Below are 20,745 nucleotides of genomic sequence, written 5' to 3'. Positions count from 1 at the left end.
GAAAATATTTTTTTCTTTTCAAGTTATTGTATTATTTCACACTAATTATATAAGTGGAATAATTAAAACTATAATATGTGTGTGTGTATACAATGAAAATATATGAAAACTGTAAACAAGAAAAACATGGACACCTTTCTTAATGCTATTCTTTCTCATAGGCTTTAGATAGAAAGACGTATCTTATGGTACTCACAAAAATTCTATACACGTTTAGAAAATGAGATGCTTAGGAATTTTGTTTAGCCAAATACAGTCTTAATGCAAAGATTGCCTTCAATGGAAATATTTTTTAAAAGACTGAATTATTGAACACCAAGAGTACAAGTCTGTTCACTGTTCAATTCTGTTTATTTGTAAATTACGTAAAATAAGGAGGATAGCTTCCTATTGGGTTCAGTGTAAATATCAAAAGGCAAAGATTTTAAAACATTTTAGTAAGAATTTGTTAAGACCTTCATTTTTTAAATAACTTTCAGCCTCAGCAGTAGGTTTGAGGGGGGGAAAAAACAGTGATAGGAAAAATAATAGCCTTTATTGAAATCTGGTTATAACTAGATTGGATATACATTCTGGTTATAAAGAGATTGTATATATATTCTTTTTCCATATGATCATATGAATGCAGTTTAAAGTATCAATACTCATTTATGTCTTCAAAGTTACATGCTTAACTATTATCATAAATACTGCATGGAAATATTTCCAGGAACTTTGTATCTATTTGTAAAACATGTTTGTGTGTATGTAATCTTTCCACATAACATATTTATTATGAAAAGTGCAAAATACCACACATTGGATTGATAAACGTATTCACCAGAAAATACAGACCTGACAAGTTACAAGTTGACTGGCTACAAGCCCAAGTTATAGGAGTATTTCCTTGCTATATAGACATAGACAACATGGCATGTGAAGTTAAGTATATGGAATACTAAAATCTCCAAGGCATGGTATAACAGCATAACTCCGATTATTTTCCTCAATATGTGATTGTGTGTGGGGGAAGGGGAAGAAGGAATAAGTTTAGAGTTACAGAATAAGAAGATGAAGGTAGTAATAACTGCTGGGCAAGTTCCTAAGCACAGGAGAGAGTTGGATGACAACAGGGAGTTGTGGTAAGCCAGAAAGATGAGGCAGAAAGGACAGCTGGGAAAAAGTGATGAACTAGAAAGGCAAGAAAGATGAGAAGAGAAGGAGTGAGAGGGAGCATGGAGAAGAACAGGAGTAACAGGTAATCATAAATGGCCACTGGCCAGCTAGTCAGTTTACAACTTCTGGCTTTGCTAACTAGTTTAGAAAAAGTACAGCTTCATACCAGGCACCATGGAACATGCCACTTGCCAGCTGACAGTAGGGGAAAGATTAACTTAAGTAATAAAGTTTCAGAGACCAGCTGAAGAAGTCCCACTCAATAAATAAAGGGTTTCACCACTCTGGGTATATACTAACTTTTATTCCCAGACCGATGTTCCATAGGCAACATAGTTTTAAAGGTTAAGAATTTAGTATTAGCTTTATTAAATACTTGTTTTATATTTCACATTTAGATTCTCCTTTTGAATAGAAAGATGGGAAACTAAAATCACAATTCAGAATGTAGACAATTCATTGGATGGAGCTACAGTTAATTATGGAAGAGTTAACTTAATGGGGAAAAGTTGTCTCAGAAGAAAAACACAATTACACCAATATATGTAGTATTTTCTTGTGCCTGGATGTTTAATATTTTTTCAAATTCTACTTCAGTAGAACTGAAGAATTTATTCTCAGTATATATGACATAATTAAGTTATGCACATACTACAACAGTGACTAATGATAATTGCATACCATTTTAGAATGCCATTTAACTCCAACCCTCAAATCACATACCCAGTATCATTAACTGCAAAAAAAAAAAATTCTAGATTAATTACGAGACATCACATTTACACAGGACTTACTTCACCTATACAATATCATCATGCAGAATGACATCCACCAGTGTGGAACACAACTGCTGGGTATATCCTGCCTACATGAAACATGGAGGTAGTTTGGCACCATCTAAAGGTCTTCTAATCTGAATTTAAAGGTAAAAACTTGTAATAACTACCTCCATTTAAGAAGCAATTCGCAGTTATCCTACTCTCATCATTCAGAGCACTTCTTTGTGGCACTGCATCAGGGTAAACTAAGTCATATCTCCTTGGGACTGTCACCTGATGTCCCAAGGAGAATTACCTCTGATCCCATTTTCCCTGGCAGCTTGGGACTCCAGAACCCTGCCTTGTTGAGCCAGACAAGTTAGCCTGCTCCAACACAGACCCAGATCTGGTCCACACCCCCCAAAGCTGCAGACTCTAACCAAAAACTGCTCAGCAAGTCACCTTCTCCAGCACCCAGCACCCAGACACCCAGTTCCCAATGGGATCAAAACCCCAAATCCGTTTTACTCTGTATAAAGCTTATACGAGGTAAACTCAAACTGTCCACCCTCTATAACACTGAGGGCTTGTCTATACTTACGCGCAGGTTCGGCCGCAGGCAATCGAACTTCTGGGTTCGATTTATCGCGTCTTGTCTGGACACGATAAATCGAACTCAGAAGTGCTCCCCGTCGACTCCGGTAATCCTGCTTGCCGCGAGGAGTACGCGGAGTCGACGGGGGAGCCTGCCTGCCGGGTCTGGACCGCGGTAAGTTCGAACTAAGGTACGTCGACTTCAGCTACGTTATTCACGTACCTTAGTTCGATTTGGGGGTTTAGTGTAGACCAAGCCTGACAGAGAGACATGCACAGCTGTTTGCTCCCCCAGGTATTAATCACTTACTCTGGGTTTACTAATAAACAAAAGTGATTTTAATAAGTACAAAAATAGGATTTAAGTAGTTTCAAGTAATAACAGACAGAACAAAGTAAATCACCAAGCAAAATAAAGCAAAAACACGCAAGTCTAAGCCTAATATATTAAGAAACTGTTTACAGGTAAAATCTCACCCTCAGAGATGTTCCAATAAGCTTCCATCACAGACTAGACTCCTTCCTAGTCTGGGTCCAATCCTTTCCCCTGGTGCAGTCCTTGTTAGTTCCAGCTCAGGTGGTAACTAGGGGCTCTCTCATGATTGGGAGCCCGCTTTGTTCTGTTCCACCCCCTTTTATAGCTTAGGCACAAGGCGGGAATCTTTTGTCTCTCTGGGTCCCCACCCCTCCTTCTAAATGGAAAAGTACCAGATTTAAGATGGATTCCCGAATCATGTGACCTGGTCACATGTCCGGTGAGACCTCATTCTTCATTACCCACGGGCTGGCCCACATGCACACAGGAAGGCCATTTACAGGTCATTGATTCTGAAGCACCCTTAATGGCTTCCACTTAATGGGCTTACATCAGTAATACAAATTTATATCTTATTTTCCTAACTTCAGACATAGAAATAATACATGCAAACAAATAGGATAAACACACTCAGTAGATCATAAGCTTTGTAGTGATACCTTACAAGAGACCTTTCGCATTAAGCATATTCCAATTACATTATATTCACACTCATAAGCATATATCAATAAAACATTATGGAGTGCAACATCACAATAACTTCCTTCAAAAAATTAAAAATTCTCTCCTGTTTCGATTGGCCAGTAAGACCCTGAAGAAAAAAAGTCTGCAGTCAGAGCATTTTACCTCAGAAGTATCAGTGAGGTGTGGCCTAATCCACTGTTAATAAAGTCCTCTTAGAAACTCCTCCTCCATAGCAAGACAGTGCACTGTTTCTTGGATTTCCCCCTAGGTTTCCCCATTAGGTTCAATTAAAAAAAAGTAAAGGTTCATGAAAAAAGATCTTGTCTCTTACTGGGAGTATGTACCATGCCTAGTAAATACAGGCTGTAATTTTGGTCTGGCCCTCTTAAGTATTCCTATAATACTAATAAATAAATAAAATAAATAAATAGATAATGAAGTGGTCATCATTAAAATCTTCACCAGTACTGTTTGCAAGTAATTAACATTACCACAGTATTCCTTATAACAAGACCAAGGACTATCATGAACATTGCAGTAATATTATTTATGCAAATATAAAGTTGTAGAGATTCTAATGTGATCACTATAATTATAATTACTTACATATATAGTGAAAATTTCAAAGTTGTTTTAAGACAGCTGACTTTTTTTCAAATAATATAATTTAACAATTGGTTAGACCAACTGTTAAATTAAATAAAAATTGAAGAGCGGGAAATTACTCACCTCTAAATCTGCTTCTTTAAAAAGAGACCTTCATGCAGGATTCTCACTCTTGTGTCTTGAGCTACCAATATGAAAGCAAAACTAACCTAGCTCAGAGGCTTTTTGGCCTTTACAGGAAATTGTAGCAGCAGGCATCATACAGATTTTTTGACACCCTGGCCAATGTACGCCAACAACTGCCTCTACAACCTTCCAGTCAATTCCTGCTCCTAACACATAACCAACTGAAATGTCTCTTATATGAAAAAAAAACCAAAAATTTGTCAGGATAAAAATTACAATGTTCAACAGTACATCAATTCAAAAACATCCTCTAATTTGGTGTAGGATTGAGGAATGTGAATCCTGCATATGTTCAAAGAAGGAGAATTACAGTCAAGCAATTCTCCCTTCTTATAAATTCTTAGTATACTGTTGGGCTAAGTTCTTTAAGGAACATTGTAAAATAAAAACAAACAATAAAACATTGCATCAGGCAGTCATAAAAACATAGATCAATACCCAACAGGTAACAAGCTAACAAGAATCTATTTTTTCTATACAATGGAAAGAATGAGGCCTCCAAACAAACATGACTCGAACACAGAGAGCTCTAGGATATATCCTCATAAAAAGAAACCTTTCAAAATTCCTGGCAAATTCAAGTAAGGATAATCTCAAAACAGGGGTCAGGAAAATGCAGACACCCCCTTCTTTAGAAGCAGCTCTATGGAACAGAGAGAAGTAAGATTCTAAGTTGGAAGGCAAATACAAGAAATAGTTCCTTGAAAAAAAATATGTAGTGAACACTGTCATAAAACCATGACTGAAACATTCTTGAGGCTTGCAAGAAGCTGCTTTGCCTCAGATAGCATGATCAAATGAGACCCAACTGCTGGCTAGCCAAGAAATGGCAATCAGAGATACAAGCCAATAGTCATTTAATCTATTGAGATTGTTGGCAAGAACGTTTACCAAAAGAAAAAAAAAATCAGTTGAGAGGACCCTGAGATCTTTACTTCATTTCAAATAAAGCCAATAAGGCCCATACTATGGCAAACTTGTGACGAACCACCTTACTGGAATGGGCAGGCACATATGGGAAGAATATTGACAAAATGATAGGCTCATTAAGGTGTTATTCCATCACCAACTTGGAAAGGAATCTTGGATTAGCTTGCAGATCCACCTTGCTCCTGGAAAATATGCCATGTAGGGGCTGGAAAATTTTTTTGACTGCATTTGGAGATCTGATAAGCCATATACACTTTCATCATTAACTCACCAAGAACAGGCCACTGAAACCTCTGTAACTTCAATGCCATCTACCATAGGATTGCCATTTGCAGTCAAGCAGTTTACTACGGTTCACTAAGATGTAGGACCATTAGCACTGACTTGACAAATGATGTTCTGACTGCTCCTAGACGCTCAGCATCAAGACCAGCGATCCTACTGATACAGTCAACTCTCAGAGTCAGGCATCAACATTACTGAAAAGAGCACAACTCTTGCACAAGAATTCTGACAGATTTTGATGAAGGATCTTCCAGCTATGCACTGAGGATAAGACTGTTGTTGAGGCAGCCTTAAAAACAAACCTGATGAATCTAACTAGGTCTGAGATCATACACTGCCCTAGAAGTTCCCTGAATCTGTTTCCAAGTCCTGTCTTGTGCTTCAACAATGGCACAGTGAAAGGCAATTGGCTCTCAATCCAAGCCAGCTGTTGAGATTTCTTCTCAATAACCAGAGCTAATTTACCACCAATTTGAGGCAGCATCAATGCCACCTCTTCAAGACACCTGAATTTATGATGCTGTCAGTGCACATTGCTTTGAGGCAACCTGGGGGGTTGGATCTGTATCAACAGTAAGTCCTGGTGCTCAGTGGAAGAGCTTAATTTGGGTTTTTGTTTCAGGGATTGATCCTTTGAAGCAATATAAGTCCGATACTGAACAGTCCCTGGAGTCCCTCTGGGGAGCTTCCAGGAGGAATTTCTTATTTCCCACAAAATGTGAGTACTCAATGACATTTTCAGACAGATCTGCTCAATTACAATGCAGCGGACACAGTCGTAATGCTCATCCATGACTAAAACTTTTCTACCACAGGCACATTGTTTGAAGCCGCTGAACTTCTTTCCTGGAAATGCAGGAAGAAAACCTAAAAAAAGAAAGCATCAAAGAGATGCATCCAAGAATCTAGAGTATGCACCAAAGCAACAAATAATCCTGTGCAGAAAGGAAAAAAAGGGATGACAGAAAAAGGGCCAATAAAGTGTGAACACAGAAAAAGCACTGAAAGAGCAGTGTACATACATATTTTAGTGACTTACTCTTCTTTATTATATTTCATTATAAACCCAGTTGTAATGGATCTTAGAGCAGCAAGTGCCTATGAGAGAGAAAATTATTGTATACCAGAGGAGAGCTATGAGTCTAGAGAAATCTAACTTCTAAGATTTGAAAAATAATTAGATTACATATAGATTAGTGGTGATCTTGGAAAACAGCATCTTAATCTGTACATCATGTTACACAGCGAACTAATGTGCTATAACTAGTTTATGAATATTTCTTCTGTAGTCTCAACATATTATAACTGGGACAAGGTTAAACATCCTTATTAAATGCTAGATGCTACAGTATGCTTTTCAGCTTGGAAAAGAGGAGACTAAGGGGGGATAGGATAGAGGTATATAAAATCAAGAGTGATGTAGAGAAAGTGAATAAGGAAAAGTTATTTACTTGTTCCCATAATACAAGAACTAGGGGCCACCAAATGAAATTAATGGGCAGCAGGTTTAAAACAAATGAAAGGAAGTTCTTCTTCACACAGCGCACAGTCAACTTGTGGAACTCCTTGCCTGAGGAGGTTGTGGAGGCTAGGACTATAACAGTGTTTAAAAGAGAACTGGATAAATTCATGGAGGTTAAGTCCGTTAATGGATATTAGCCAGGAGGGGTAAGGAAGGGTGTCCCTAGCCTCTTTTTGTCAGAGGGTGTAGATGGATGGCAGGAGAGAGATCACTTGATCATTGCCTGTTGGGTTCACTCCCTCTGGGGCACCTGGCATTGACCACTGTCGGTAGACAGGATACTGGGCTAGATGGACCTTTGGTCTGACCCAGTACAGCCATTCTTATGTTCTTATGTGCTCTTATGTGAAGCATACAGGCCAAATAAATCAGTCAGCTTGCTGAGTGGCAGATGCTTATGGAGAAAATGTGGAGATAAGGAATTTTTACCATCTCATATAGAAATGCATTGCACAGAATATCCATTTGTCCACTCGAGGCCATAAACTAGAATTTCCTGTGTGAAATGCCTTGCCCATGGTACAATAAAACAAATTTACATTCCAAGTTCACAGACAAACGTATTAATAAGAATCTATCATTGATAATATTAACTTTCAAGTCAAATATTTATCAAATAAACAATTCTTAGTCATTTAAATCCCAGTGCCACCTATGCAGATTTTTCAGGTCATGGCTGAATTCTAACTACAATGCAAAAGGTGTATGTGGATTTTTTTTTTTTATTGCATTACAAGCTATACTGTACTTGTGACAAAGATGTGTGAAAAGTTCTCATACTATGTTTTCTTAAATAAAAATATGTGAGAAAGATAAGCCTACATAGGAAAACTGAACTCAATCATGATTTTTAAGAGTACGTAGATTTACTCAAAGTGCTAATCCAATGATTTACTCAGATTTTGTTCATCACAAATCCTGTTCAAAAATGAAATATTCATGGCTAATGAGTTCCAAAATATAAAGAAGTGACGTTAACTACCTGTCTATGGAACAGATGAACAATTGCTTAGTCTTAAGAACAAGGGACTTTGTGTGCACGACTGAGTGTGAATGACTATTATTTTGCTTCAAACCTCTTGCTAGCTTTTTTCTGTGCCCTCCCCCAAAATTGGGAGTTGGAGTTAGAATTTTTACAGGATGGTTGGTATACTTCGTGATCAATAGAAGCTGACATTAACTTCGCCAATCAGTGGACTCGGAATGTCAAACCCATGAAGCATCTTGAAGACTTTCCAGAATTGAAGGGAAGGATCTTTGTTTGCATACATTGACCTAATCAAGCCCCACTGGATGATGCCAATGACTTTTAAAGGGAGAGTGCCCTTGTCTGATTCACCAAGAAACTCTTGAGGAGAATTACAAGGGATAGGAACCAATCAGACTATCATCTTCTTATCTGATGTATGAGAAGAAAGCAACTGCTTGCTTCTGGCTTTGGCTTCCAGATGCCACCATGCTCTGGACAAGAAGGCCTGTGTTTCCCTCACCCTTGCAGCTGGGCACCAAGCAGTAGAAATCCAGCAAGATGCAGCATTTAAGATCTGGCATCTAAGGCAAGTAATCTCTAGCCAGCCAGCATTAACCAACTGAGCCAAGAAATCCATTGACCAATCTTTTCAACCACATACTATCTTCTAGAAATTGAATGAAAAATACAAGAGTTGCATTCTGTTGAATATCATCCCTTTTGTTTTTGTTTTTCAATTTTTATTAGTAGAAGGATGTTTCTACTTCAGCATTCTAGCACTTTAAAAAAATCATCAGCAGGTGACTGGTGGTAAAAATGCATGCACACGTGTGAGTGCACATGCATGCAGGATCCATAGTCTGCACATAGGGAGTGGGTAGAAGTTGGGCACCCTTTCCACACGTATGCACACATGCACTCACACACACTTTCACTACCAGTCACCTACTGAAGGGTCTTTTCTTTTTTTAAATAAAACATGCACATCTGATCTTTTAGACAATGAGATTATTTAACGTAAGGCTGTTTTAGCTGTTTGAGAAGCTAAGTGCAATTCTCAAGTTCTGCTTTAATAAGGTATACCATATAGACCACGGCACCAGAGTCTATGATCCAAAGACCATAAATTCTCTGTTATAAAAACCAAATTACCACACAAGAAAAAAAATTACATCCATAAATAATAATTGGGATAACAAGAATTCAGTCTTCTTCTTAGCATACGCGCAACATGCTCAGGTGTCACGTGACCAGGATTCATCACCGAATTTGGTCCGCTGGTTGGTTCATTAGCTTTCCTGGCTTAGGCCACATACTGAAAGGGAGTGAGAGGTGAATGCTGATCCATTTCCCCCAAGAATTCAGAAGGACTCAAACTGAAGCAGGATGAAGCTGACATTTTGTGATTAAACTGATTTTTTTAAAAAATCAGTAAAGAAGGAGAAGAATGATTAATTGAGAAGTAGATCTAAATATTAAAGTTAAGAAATAAAGTTGCCATTACCTCCAAAAGCGGTACTGGTTGTCAGAATTCTGTTTAATGTATAACAAGAGTGCTTAAAAACACTGATTTTGTGGACAAGAGAATCTTTCATTGACATTTTAAATTTCACGCCATTCAAGCAAAGCGCTTCCTAACAAGGTCTCAGATCATGCCCCTAGATCTGTGCACACCAGGAAGTGGCGTTCAGTCACCTCCACATCAGTCTTCTCCCCCAGACTCCATAAGATCTGAGATGTGGGTGTGTTGCATGGGTGGAGACTGGGCAGGCAACAGGCACACTGTTTCCCAGTTAGCCTTATGGAGACTCTCTTGAGACAATACCACCACCTTGGGTAGTTCTCGCCAGAGAAAGCAGCTGGCAGGAGGAATTCAACAGCACTGCACTATCAGGGAACAGAGCCAGTTAAGAGATACAGGACCTCTGAAGAGAGCCCTAACCTTCTGCTGATGCTATAGAATCTGCACAGATCCTCATAGATCTGCCAAGTTTGGAGGTGGATCCGATGGGCTTCTCTTAGGATGACAAATCTGAGGACATCTCCATGAAGGAACAGTTTGAGACTTCCTCCCCTCAGAGTCCCCTCCCAAGACTTAATGATCAGGGCCAAGAAGAAGAGACATTTTCAAAGAGCGAACTATTCACTTTCGCATTTCAAAAATCCTGCTATTAGTGATTTGTTGAAAGAACAGAGATGCAGCATAGATTGAAAAATATAAATATCAGAGGAGAGTCTCATTTACTCACTTTAAAAGAATTAACTATTTGCCCTTCGACACATGCCATGGAAACAAATAGATTTGGGCCATGTGACTCAACAATGTTATGTGACCTTACTTGAGCAATATCACTCTATACAAGCAAGATGACATTATAAGAAGAGATTTAGAAAATGTATTAGATATAACAAATTCTCATTCTTCTGTTGAGGCCTACCCTCCACATTAGTCAACTACTTCAGCCAATTATTAGATATGGAACACCCTCAAGAAAACAGCACTCACAGTGAACACAGACACAATGGCACAATAAATAAGAATGATAAATTTTCAGAGAAAATACAAAAAGCCAACACCAACTTAAGATAACACTTTCTATAAATGTTACGCATCTACTAGATATTCCAAATACAGGTACTTCCTGTGATTCAGATGCATTCCTAGTAGCATTTATATCCTATTCTAGAGCACAAAACTACTCTCTCATTAAGGATAAAAGGATTAAATCCAAAGGCACTATTTTAAATTTTTCTTTTACCACAAAGTTGTGAAGTGTTCTGAAGTCCAAGATGGGCTTGAAGCCCCCTGACTTTTTCAGGATCAGGAAGTACCTTCACTAAAATCCTTTCCTTGTTCCTCTTGTAGTGCAGGCTTTATTAATCTGTATTTAAAAGGGAAAAAAAATCTGGTTCAGAAGAACAGAAGATCTGAAATATGCCATATCACTTCAGTCTGTGCCCTGACAACCCTGGACTAACTACAATGTTGCTTTAAGCAACACGAGAAGAAAGGCTGAAGGAGAAGACCAGACACTGCAGCTAAGTAATAGTATACAGACATCCTGACATACTGAAAGGAAATATTCTCTACTTCCAAAAAAAGACTTAAAAATACATGCATATGGTCCACAAGGTTCCATTTTTCGTAACTCTTGGCTAGAATAGTTATTTTAATCAACGAAGAGCATTCTCTGCTTTGTGAAAACAGTTTACAGAAAGACATCTTTCAAGTTAAAGTAGTGGTACTGCAGTTCACAAGCCATTTCCATAATAAACCCAACGCAACTTATTTGTAATGGGTACCAAGAAGTTGTTCCTAAGAAGATGCAGCATTCCTCATTTGAGATATTATGGTCTTTGCCATGACAAGAGAGAGATCATTTGTGAGTGTCAGAAAATGACACCTTCATAATGCAATGACTGCACTACTGTTGCAATCAGAAATAAGATAAGCTACAAAACTGTCAATCATAGAATCATAGAAGTGTAGGACTGCAAGGGACCTCAAGAAGTCATCAAGTCCAGCCCCCTGCAACGTGGCAGGACCAAGTTAACCCAGACCCTCCCTGACAGGTTTGTCCATCCAACCTGTTCTCAAAACCCTCCTACGATAAGGATTCCATAACCTCCCTTGGAAGTCTATTCCAGAGTTTAACTATCCTTATAGGTAGAAAGATATTCCTAATATTTAACCTAAACCTCCCTTGCTGCAGATTAAGCTGGTTACCTTCTTGTCCTACCTTCAGTGGAACACCATTCTCTTTATAATAGCCCTTAACATATTTGAAGACTTATTAGGTCTCCCCTCAGTTTTCTTTTGTCACGATTAAACATGCCCCATTTTTTAAATCTGTCCTCATAGGTCAGGTTTTCAAAATCTTTCTTCAATTTTGTTGCTCTCTTCCGGACTCTCTCCAATTTGTCCACATCTCCCCCTAACATGTGTGGCCCTGAACTGGATATATAGTACTCAAGCTGAGGCCTCATCAGTGCTAAGTACAGCAGGACAATTACCTCCTGTATCTTATATACAACACTCCTGTTAATACACCTCAGAATGACATTACCCGTTTCCACCCCTTCATAACATTGTTGACTTATGTTCAATTTGTGTTTCACTATAATCCCCAAATCCATTCAGCAGTACCATGACCTAGCCAGTTATTCCCAATTGTGGAGCTTCGCATTCTATTTTTCCTTTCCAAGGAGGTATTTTGCACTCGTCTTTATTGAATTTAATTTTGTTGAATTCAGACCAATTATCCAATTTATCAAGGTCGTTTTGAATTCAAAACACTACATAGAAAATCTTAAATTTCAATTCAATTGTGAAAAGTTGCAAAGTTAAACCATTTAAAACAATGCATAAACTAGTTTCTTCAGTGTAATTTTGAAATTGTAACCACAGCAGAAAGTCTATTGAAAGAAACTAAGCAAATTAAGTATTCAGAACAGACTATCACTACTTCTTCAAAAATAATAAGAAACCAATAACTAGAGGACAAGGATAATTATATACAACCATTTCATGTAATAATGGTTTATGATAAAGGTTTGAAAACTTTCAGAATGTATTACAGTACTTGTACTCAGAAGCAAAGGGATGCACAGTCAAAATTGGATATTCATGGAGAAATACGTTAATTTCTTAGAACACTTTGGAGTGCAATGAATCACTAAAGAAGAGATACATTTTCCTGTGGAAAAACCAATATCAACTCTGTTTCTCAACAATGAGCCAAAAGCAAGTCTTCACAATGATTATCTTTCTTGTCTTTATAGGTCAAATACATAATTTTCTTCTGTTTTCTGATTTTTAATTTTGGTTGGTTTCAACAAACAAGACTGCCCCCTCACAACGAAATGCACACACATACCCTGATCTTATTTATCACTTAGTTTTCAGTATTCCAAATAAACTGTTAATAAAATACCAGTTACTTATGCAAATTACACAGAACCAACATGGAAGTCATGGGGTAGAGTTTATTAAAAAAATAGCAGATATGTTCATACAGTAAAAAATACTTTTCTTATCTAAGACTTTAAAAAAACAAACACTGAAGACAGCCACCTTTGGTTTTGTTCATTTTCAACTACGATTTCTGAGAGAGCTTTTGGTGTAAGAAAAAAAAAGAGCCCAATTTCACTTATGTGCTTGATGATAAACTATCAAAATCAATACTCAACATGAGCTGTTCATCAATTTCAATGTTATATGAAGTAGCTAAGTTGATTATATCAGAGAAATTAAAAATGCAACTATTTAATCACGATAATTATGCTCACAAAATTCCATGATTATCTTAATCCCTAAAATATTTGAACTATTCTGATGTGATGAAGTGATCATTCAGTCCAAACCTATAACTAAATTGTCATAAAAATGCAAATACTTTCTTTTGAAACACATACTTCTAATGGTCCCTCTCTCTCGCTTGTCTGAGGATAAAATAAAAGCAATAAAAGTCAGTGAGAAGTTCTACTTTAAAACAGCTGGCAGAATATAACACTTTTTGCAAATGTTACTGCAATTTTATCCAAAGAAAAACTCCAGCAATATTTCTATCAAAATTCAATTCCAAATCAGTTTGTTATGCTAAGGAAGAAAATTATAATATTTTAATTATAAAATTAGTTTGCAAAAAAATATTTGCAAACTCATAGATGACAGGTGAGGTCCCAGAAGACTGGAGAAGGGCTAATGTAGTGCCCATCTTTTTAAAAAAAAAAAAAAAAAAGGAGGAGCCGGGGAACTATAGACCAGCCAGCCTGACTTTGATACCAGGAAGTTATTAGAGCAATGTATAAAACATTCAATTTGGAATACCTGGAGGATGAAGGGGTAAACACTAGCAACCAGCATGGATTTATCATGAACAAATCATGCCAAACCAGCTTGATTTCCTTCTTTGACAGGGTAACTAGTTTGGTGCATAGGGGGAATGCAATGGACATAATATACCTGGACTTCAAAAAGGTTTCTGACATAGTCCCACATGACATTCTAATAAGTAAGATCGGAGAAATGTGGGCTCAACAAAACTAACATTAAGTGGCTACATAACTGGTTAAACAACCCCAAACAAAGAGTAACAATTAATGGAATGATGTCAGTTTGGAGGGAGGTCTCAAATAGGGTTCCATGGGGATCTCTGTTCTAGGTCCAGTGTTGTTCGATATCTTTCTTCATGATCTGGATGTAGGAATAGAGAGCATACTGAACAAATTCGCAGATGACACAAAGCTAGGGAGGGTTGCCAAAACTTTGGAGGATAGAGCTAAGCTTCAGAGGAATGTTGATAAATTGGAGAAATGGACTATAGACAACAAAATGAAATTCAACAAAGACAAATGTAAGGTGCTACACTTAGGAGAAAAAAAAACAATTGCACAAAAACAGAAGAGGGGATAAATGGCTTGGCAGCAGCACTGCTGAGAAGGATCTGGGAGTTGTGGTGGATCACAACCTCATCATGAGTTAGCAATGCAATGCTGTTGCAAAGTAAGTAAGTAAATAAAAAAAATAAATAACCAAATGCCATTTTAGGTTGCATTAACAGAGGCATAGCACGCAAGTCACAGGATGTGATAGTATTGCTTTACTTGATGCTGGTTAGGCCTCAGCTGGAGTAGTGTGTCCAATTTTGGTCACCAATGAAAGGATGTGGAGAAACTGGAAAGATCCAGTGTTGAGTGACAAAGATGATCAAAAGAATGGAATGCAAGCCATACAAGCAAAATTTAAAGGAACTGGATACAGTTAGTTTGGAAAAGAGGAGATTGATGGGGTCTTCAAATACTTGAAAGACTGCCTTAAAAAAGACAGGAAAAGTTGTTCTCTCGTCACAAATGACAAGACAAGAAGCAATGAGTTCAAACTACAGCATAGCAGATTTAGATTAAATCTCAGAAAAAACTTCCTAACTGTAAGAACAGTAGGACAATGGAACAGACTGCCTAGAGAGCTTGTGGAAGTTCCTTCCCTGGAGGTTTTCAAAAGAAGGCTGGATAACCATCTGTTTTGGATGGCTTAGACACAACAAATCCTGCATCTTGACCGGGGGTTAGACTAGATGACCCTTGTGGTCCCTTCTGACCCTGTGATTCTTTGCAATTTATTAACTCTGTATAGTTTATATACAACATTAGTATTCTTTTTTAATGCTCATATTTTACATGCCAGAATAGCACAATATTTAAGAAAGTCAAATGTTATTCTTATTATGCTAGTCAAAGAATGTATTCCTATACAGTTTATTTTAGTCGTATGTAGTTGTAAGTATAATTTTATCACTTATCTCAGGGTCCATGTACAAATGTAACAAAATCTACATGGTGATCAAAACACACTCTTATTCAGAACTCTATATCCTTATGGAGACTCATGTAAACTCATCCTATACCTGGAAGACGGGCAACACAAACAAGACTTGAAATTAGACTTGCCAGATGCTAAGGTTATTATGCCTCTGGGTGATGTTTTAATCTTTGTAGTTCAGCAAGACACCTAATTTTCCTATAGCACTTCCCACTGCAGCTTTCTCAACCTTGGCTCAAGTCCTCAGCACAGGCTTTTCTGTCCATCATTTCATATCATAAGTCTCCTTTACAACCAAGTTACACTTCTTGTGCATATATTCCTTACCACATATTACATAGATAATGTATCCTTAACATGAATTACAATTCTGTATTCTGACAAAATTAGCAACAAAATCTTGTCAAGTGCTTTCTTGAAAAAGTAAAAGCAACTGTACACTGACATTTTTTTCAGAGGTAATCAGTGAGGTTGATTGACTGACCTACTGTCCAAATGAGATCAGAATAGAGATGAGAACTGATTGGCTGAGTATCATTGTGAAAGATGACTGATGTAATATTTGAGGGCTGGGGAGAACAAAGAATCAATTTCCTCAAATAAAAGTATGCCCACTATTTGTTACTCAGGTTTGGAAACTGAACTTCTGTTGTGTCTATCTGCTGCTAGATATTGAGATAGGAGCCATAACTAAGGGTGTTTTTTTTTTCAATTTGGTCTTAGCAAGACAACTGACCTTGTATTTCAAGAAACAGACCTGAGTGTAGTTATGCATGGCTTTGTCACCTTGAGTCTTGTCTAATACAATGTGTTCTACATAGGGCTAAACCTTAAGACAACTTGAAAAATTCAGCTAGCACAAAATGTTTGCCTGCTTATTAAGAAATAGGTCTCAAAAATATTACATCTGTGCTCTATGACTTGCAGTGAATCATTTCATTTCTGGATAAATTTTAAGAAGTTTGGTTTGACCCTAGAAAACCTTGTGTTATTTGAGAGCTAGATATGTTAGAGGCTACCTCTCTCTTCCTGTGATATTCTGACAACTTCAATGAGATGGGATGCCTGAGCTAACAGCCCTTTGATTTCAATTCGATGGAGAGAGGTTCCAACCTACCTGAAGACCAATGCTGGTTGACCTCCTGCCATCCTAGTGGCAGTCTCCTACATGAGAGTCCCCTGTTACCACCTCCACAGGCAGGGGTTGCACTGTGGGACAGGGTTTCCCCCTCTGGGTTGTGACTCAGGCTGCAATAGCCCAGTCCTGTTTTTCTCCATTGTTAAGAAGCCCTGTGATAAAGGTCAGATGATGCAGATCCTCATTCACCAGGCCTTGTGAATCCTGGAACTACTTCAGAACATTTTACGATTGGTCCTACATGTACTTTGATATATGCACATGAGATTGTTACTTTAGTATATACCACATTACATGAATGCCTGGCAGTTATGAGAGCTGAATTGACCTCTGTTTTTCCCAGAGTTCTTATTAATCACACTAAGCTACATCCCACAATACCCTACAGTAGCACAACTGAGCATTTGGCTTAAGCCAACAGGAAACTAGTCAATCAAAATACCATTGTTCTATGTCTTAGTACAAGCCAGGGAGGTACCTTCAAAGGCCAATACCTGGAATGCTAGTATCCAAAATAAAGATAAGGAAAGGAAGAGAACAAAAAGGAAAAGAATTAAGACAAACTAATGGCTTGAGATGTGGTCACAATGTGACATTATCCTTAAAGATTGTGAACCCCTATCTCTCAAACTCTTTGAGCCTAAGTAATGGCTAAGAGAAAGGCCATTTTCATAGACAAATGTAGAAGGGAGCAGGTAACCACAGGTTCAAAGGGGGGCCTCATAAGGCATATGAGTACCAAGTGGAGGTTGCAAGTGAGTGTAGGGCATCTGACTTGTGGAAAGATTCCCCAGTCCCTTGAGAAACCTCATCATTGTAGCATAAGCAAAGATGGAAAAACCCTCTACTGTATGATGGAAGGTTGTAATAGCTCTCAAAGTGTACTCGAATTCTCCTTAGAGACAATCTTGTCATTTTTAGCTTTAGGACGTAATCTAATATACCGGCTAATGGAGAGGATGAAGGTCAAAGATGTCTTAGGCCACACCAGTGACTGAATCTCCCCATTTTTACAGGTAGATACACCTCCTACCCCGATATAATGCGACCAGATATAACACAAATTTGGATTTAACGCGGTAAAGCAATGCTCGGGGGGAGGGCACACTCCGGCGGATCAAAGCAAGTTCGATATAACACGGTTTCACCTATAACATGGTAAGATTTTTTGGCTCCCGAGGACAGCGTTATATTGGGGTAGAGATGTATTAGGAATGGATTTTCTTCTTCTATGCAAAAGCACTCCCTATGTCATCAGAACAAGTTGTTTTCAACCCTGCAAACCATCCATCTGCCATGCCTTGAGTCGAAGAATCTTGAGGTTGAAGGATCTGAACTCCAACAAAAGTGCAAGGCATCTCCCATGGAGTAGTGATCCCAACTGCCTCTAGAGCAGAACTGGGAGCTTTTCTTGTTCTTGGCTATGGCAAACAAGCCTATCTGCAGGACACCCCAATAATGAAATAGGTGGTGGAGCATAATGGGATCTAACTCACGGCTTCAGTGCAGAGGGAGGGTGATCTCGCTCCCCCTGGATGGTTGATATAAATATGCATGACATGTTGTTAGTCATGATCTTCACGTATTTTCCCCTGATCAGTGGAAGAAAATGGAGACAAGGATTTCAGACTGCTCTGAGTTCCATTAAGTTGATGTGCAGCGTGGACCCAAGAGGTGACCACTTGCTATGAGCAGTGTGCATGTATATATGAGCACTGTGCATATCTATATGAGCTCCCCATCCTAGTAGGGATGCATTTGTTATTACTGACATTGGAGATGGCTGTGCAAAGACAACCCTTATGCAAACATTGTGAGGGTCCTTGCACCAGTTGAGGGACTTCCATGATTGAAGGTATTGAGAGTAATTTTTTCAAAATAAACAGTTCTGAATCACCCCTGAAGGCAGTACATGTGAAGTCTTGTGTGTTTTATTGAGCAGGAAATCACTGAAATATGAGAATATCAGAATTCCTTTTCTATGAAGATAAGCAGAACTCTATATTGAAAATGCTCTTGACCCAGAGTGAAGTATAGGAATCTTCTGCAGGAGGGGTGGATTGCTACATGAAAGTAAGTCTCTTGCAGGTCAAGGACCAAGAACCAATCCCATTGGTCCAATGATAGAATTGTTGCTGCAAGAGTTAACTCCAAAAGCCATTTGTCCATAGAGTTATGGTCCCATTCCTGACAGAAATGAGAAAGGTGGTTGCCAAAACAAGGGAGACATGGAGATTGTTGCAGCAAATATGAGTGAGGATGGTGACTCAGCACCTTGACCACCCCATAAAAATTGATGCTTCAAAATTGTAGGTTGTGAGCTTGATGCCCCAGAGGTAGACGTCTTCTCTTCTGGAACCGTTGTCTCTTATGCTGGGAATTCGTAATGTCTCTGAGAGAAAGGAAGCTGAGTGGGAAGAGATCTCTGCGCCGTCTGGGACTTACTAAAGTTTTTTTTTTTTTTTTTTATGTGCAGGGGTGTAAATTCCAAGTGAAAAGAAGATGGTCCTAGAGTTATGCAGGAACTCATCAGTTTTTTCAGCAAATAGCTTCGATCTGTCAAAAGGAAGGTAATCAACTGTATTTTGGACTTCCCTCAGAAACCCCGAGAGCTAAAGCCCTCCTTATGACTGGGATCGCCTTACAGCATGAAAGGCAGTGTTTAAAATTTGGAGAACTGGGCATGTCCTCCCAGCATTTAAGTTCTCCTAAGAGGAGAAAATAAAGGGGAAAGGACAACGGTCTTTACACTAAAACTATAACAAAATATATGTATATATGAATAAAAAAATTAAATATTTTAATTTTGTTTTAAGTTATAGAATTGCTACAACTAATACAAAACCAACACTAAAGTACTAACGCTAAACTAGCTAGTTAGATAAGAGAAAAAAATACAGTTGAGGTAAACTCAACTCAGACACTGCTGAGGCTCCATCTCAGGGCAAGGTGGTTGAGAGGAAAGGTAGGGCAGTTTGCCCACACAGCTCTTTATAGCCACAGTACAAAGCAAAAACCTCCACAGGGTGCATGTGTGGGCTGAACAGGCACTGCTACCTAAAATCTCCAATCAGAGGCACATAGGGTGCATGCGCACCTAGACTGGAGCACCCATAGAGACACTCATCTTGAAGAAGAACAAGACATTCCTAACCAAGTTTACGTGGCATGTGGTCCCAACTACTTTATTTCCTTTCTCTCCTGCCTGCACAGTAGATCTCTTGCCATTGCTCACTGTCAGCAGACTTTTAGATAATGTAACACTATTTACAAAAATTACATTTTATAATTTTAGTTTTTCATTTAGATCATTATTTATTGTTAGTATTATTGTTGAGAAAATAATATTCGTTCTCTCCTCAGAAATCTGCATTTTGGCTGATCTGGAGAGGAAGCCAAGATGTTAGCTACAGATAAATATTGTTAGGTGTTTGTTTTAAATGGATGTTCTGCTGAAGAGTGGACACCCTCTGCTGCTTACTGAAAAACAGTTCCTTTGAGAACTGTTCCTCATCTCTTTCAAAGGAAGTAAAATAAAATCGTTGCACACAAGCCATGTCACTAATTATACAATGTCAGGTGTTTAATTTAAATTATTTTAATAGATTATAGTACATTTAGGCCTTAACATAGGTTATCATAATGTCAAATTCAAGTTTAAATAGGTTTATTTTTAAAAATAAAAAAGTACCTAATTTAAATTTTTAAAATCTTATATTTTTTCTTAATCCTTGATTTTTATCCACCCTGCCTGGCACCATCAGTGTCCACTTCCTGACCACTATAGTGCAAATAAGTGATGGTCACATAAACACCACCCTATACTGGAAACCTACTGACTGCTATACTTACCTACATGCCTCCAGCTTCCATCCAGGGCACATCACATGATCTACTGTCTATAGCCAAGCCCTAAGGTACAACCAAATTTGCTCCAATCCCTCAGAGACAAACACCTACAAGATCTTTATCAAGCATTCTTAAAACTACAATACCCACCTGGGGAAGTGAGGAAACAGATTGACAGAGCAAGACGGGTACCCAGAAATCACCTACTACAGGACAGGCCCAACACCGAAAATAACAGAACATCACTGGCCATCATGTACAGCCCCCAGCTAAAACTTCTCCAGCACATCAACAACAATCTACAACCTATCCTGGAAAACAATCCCTCACTCTCACAGACCTTGGGAGGCAGGCCAGTCCTTGGTTACAGACAGCCCCCAAACCTGAAGCAAATACTCACCAGCAACTACACACCACACTACAGAAACACT

General features: G+C 38.3%; 1 protein-coding gene across 1 annotated transcript in view; it reads right to left on the bottom strand.

The window, feature by feature from the left end:
* The window catches only part of MAN2A1 (mannosidase alpha class 2A member 1), a 225,035-nt gene that overhangs the window by 71,797 nt on the left and 132,493 nt on the right, over positions 1 to 20,745 (bottom strand).

Source organism: Chrysemys picta, chromosome 6 (assembly GCF_011386835.1).
Source record: "Chrysemys picta bellii isolate R12L10 chromosome 6, ASM1138683v2, whole genome shotgun sequence".
In the NCBI taxonomy this organism is placed as follows: Eukaryota; Metazoa; Chordata; order Testudines; family Emydidae; genus Chrysemys; species Chrysemys picta.
This window is presented reverse-complemented; position numbering and strand designations above follow the sequence as displayed.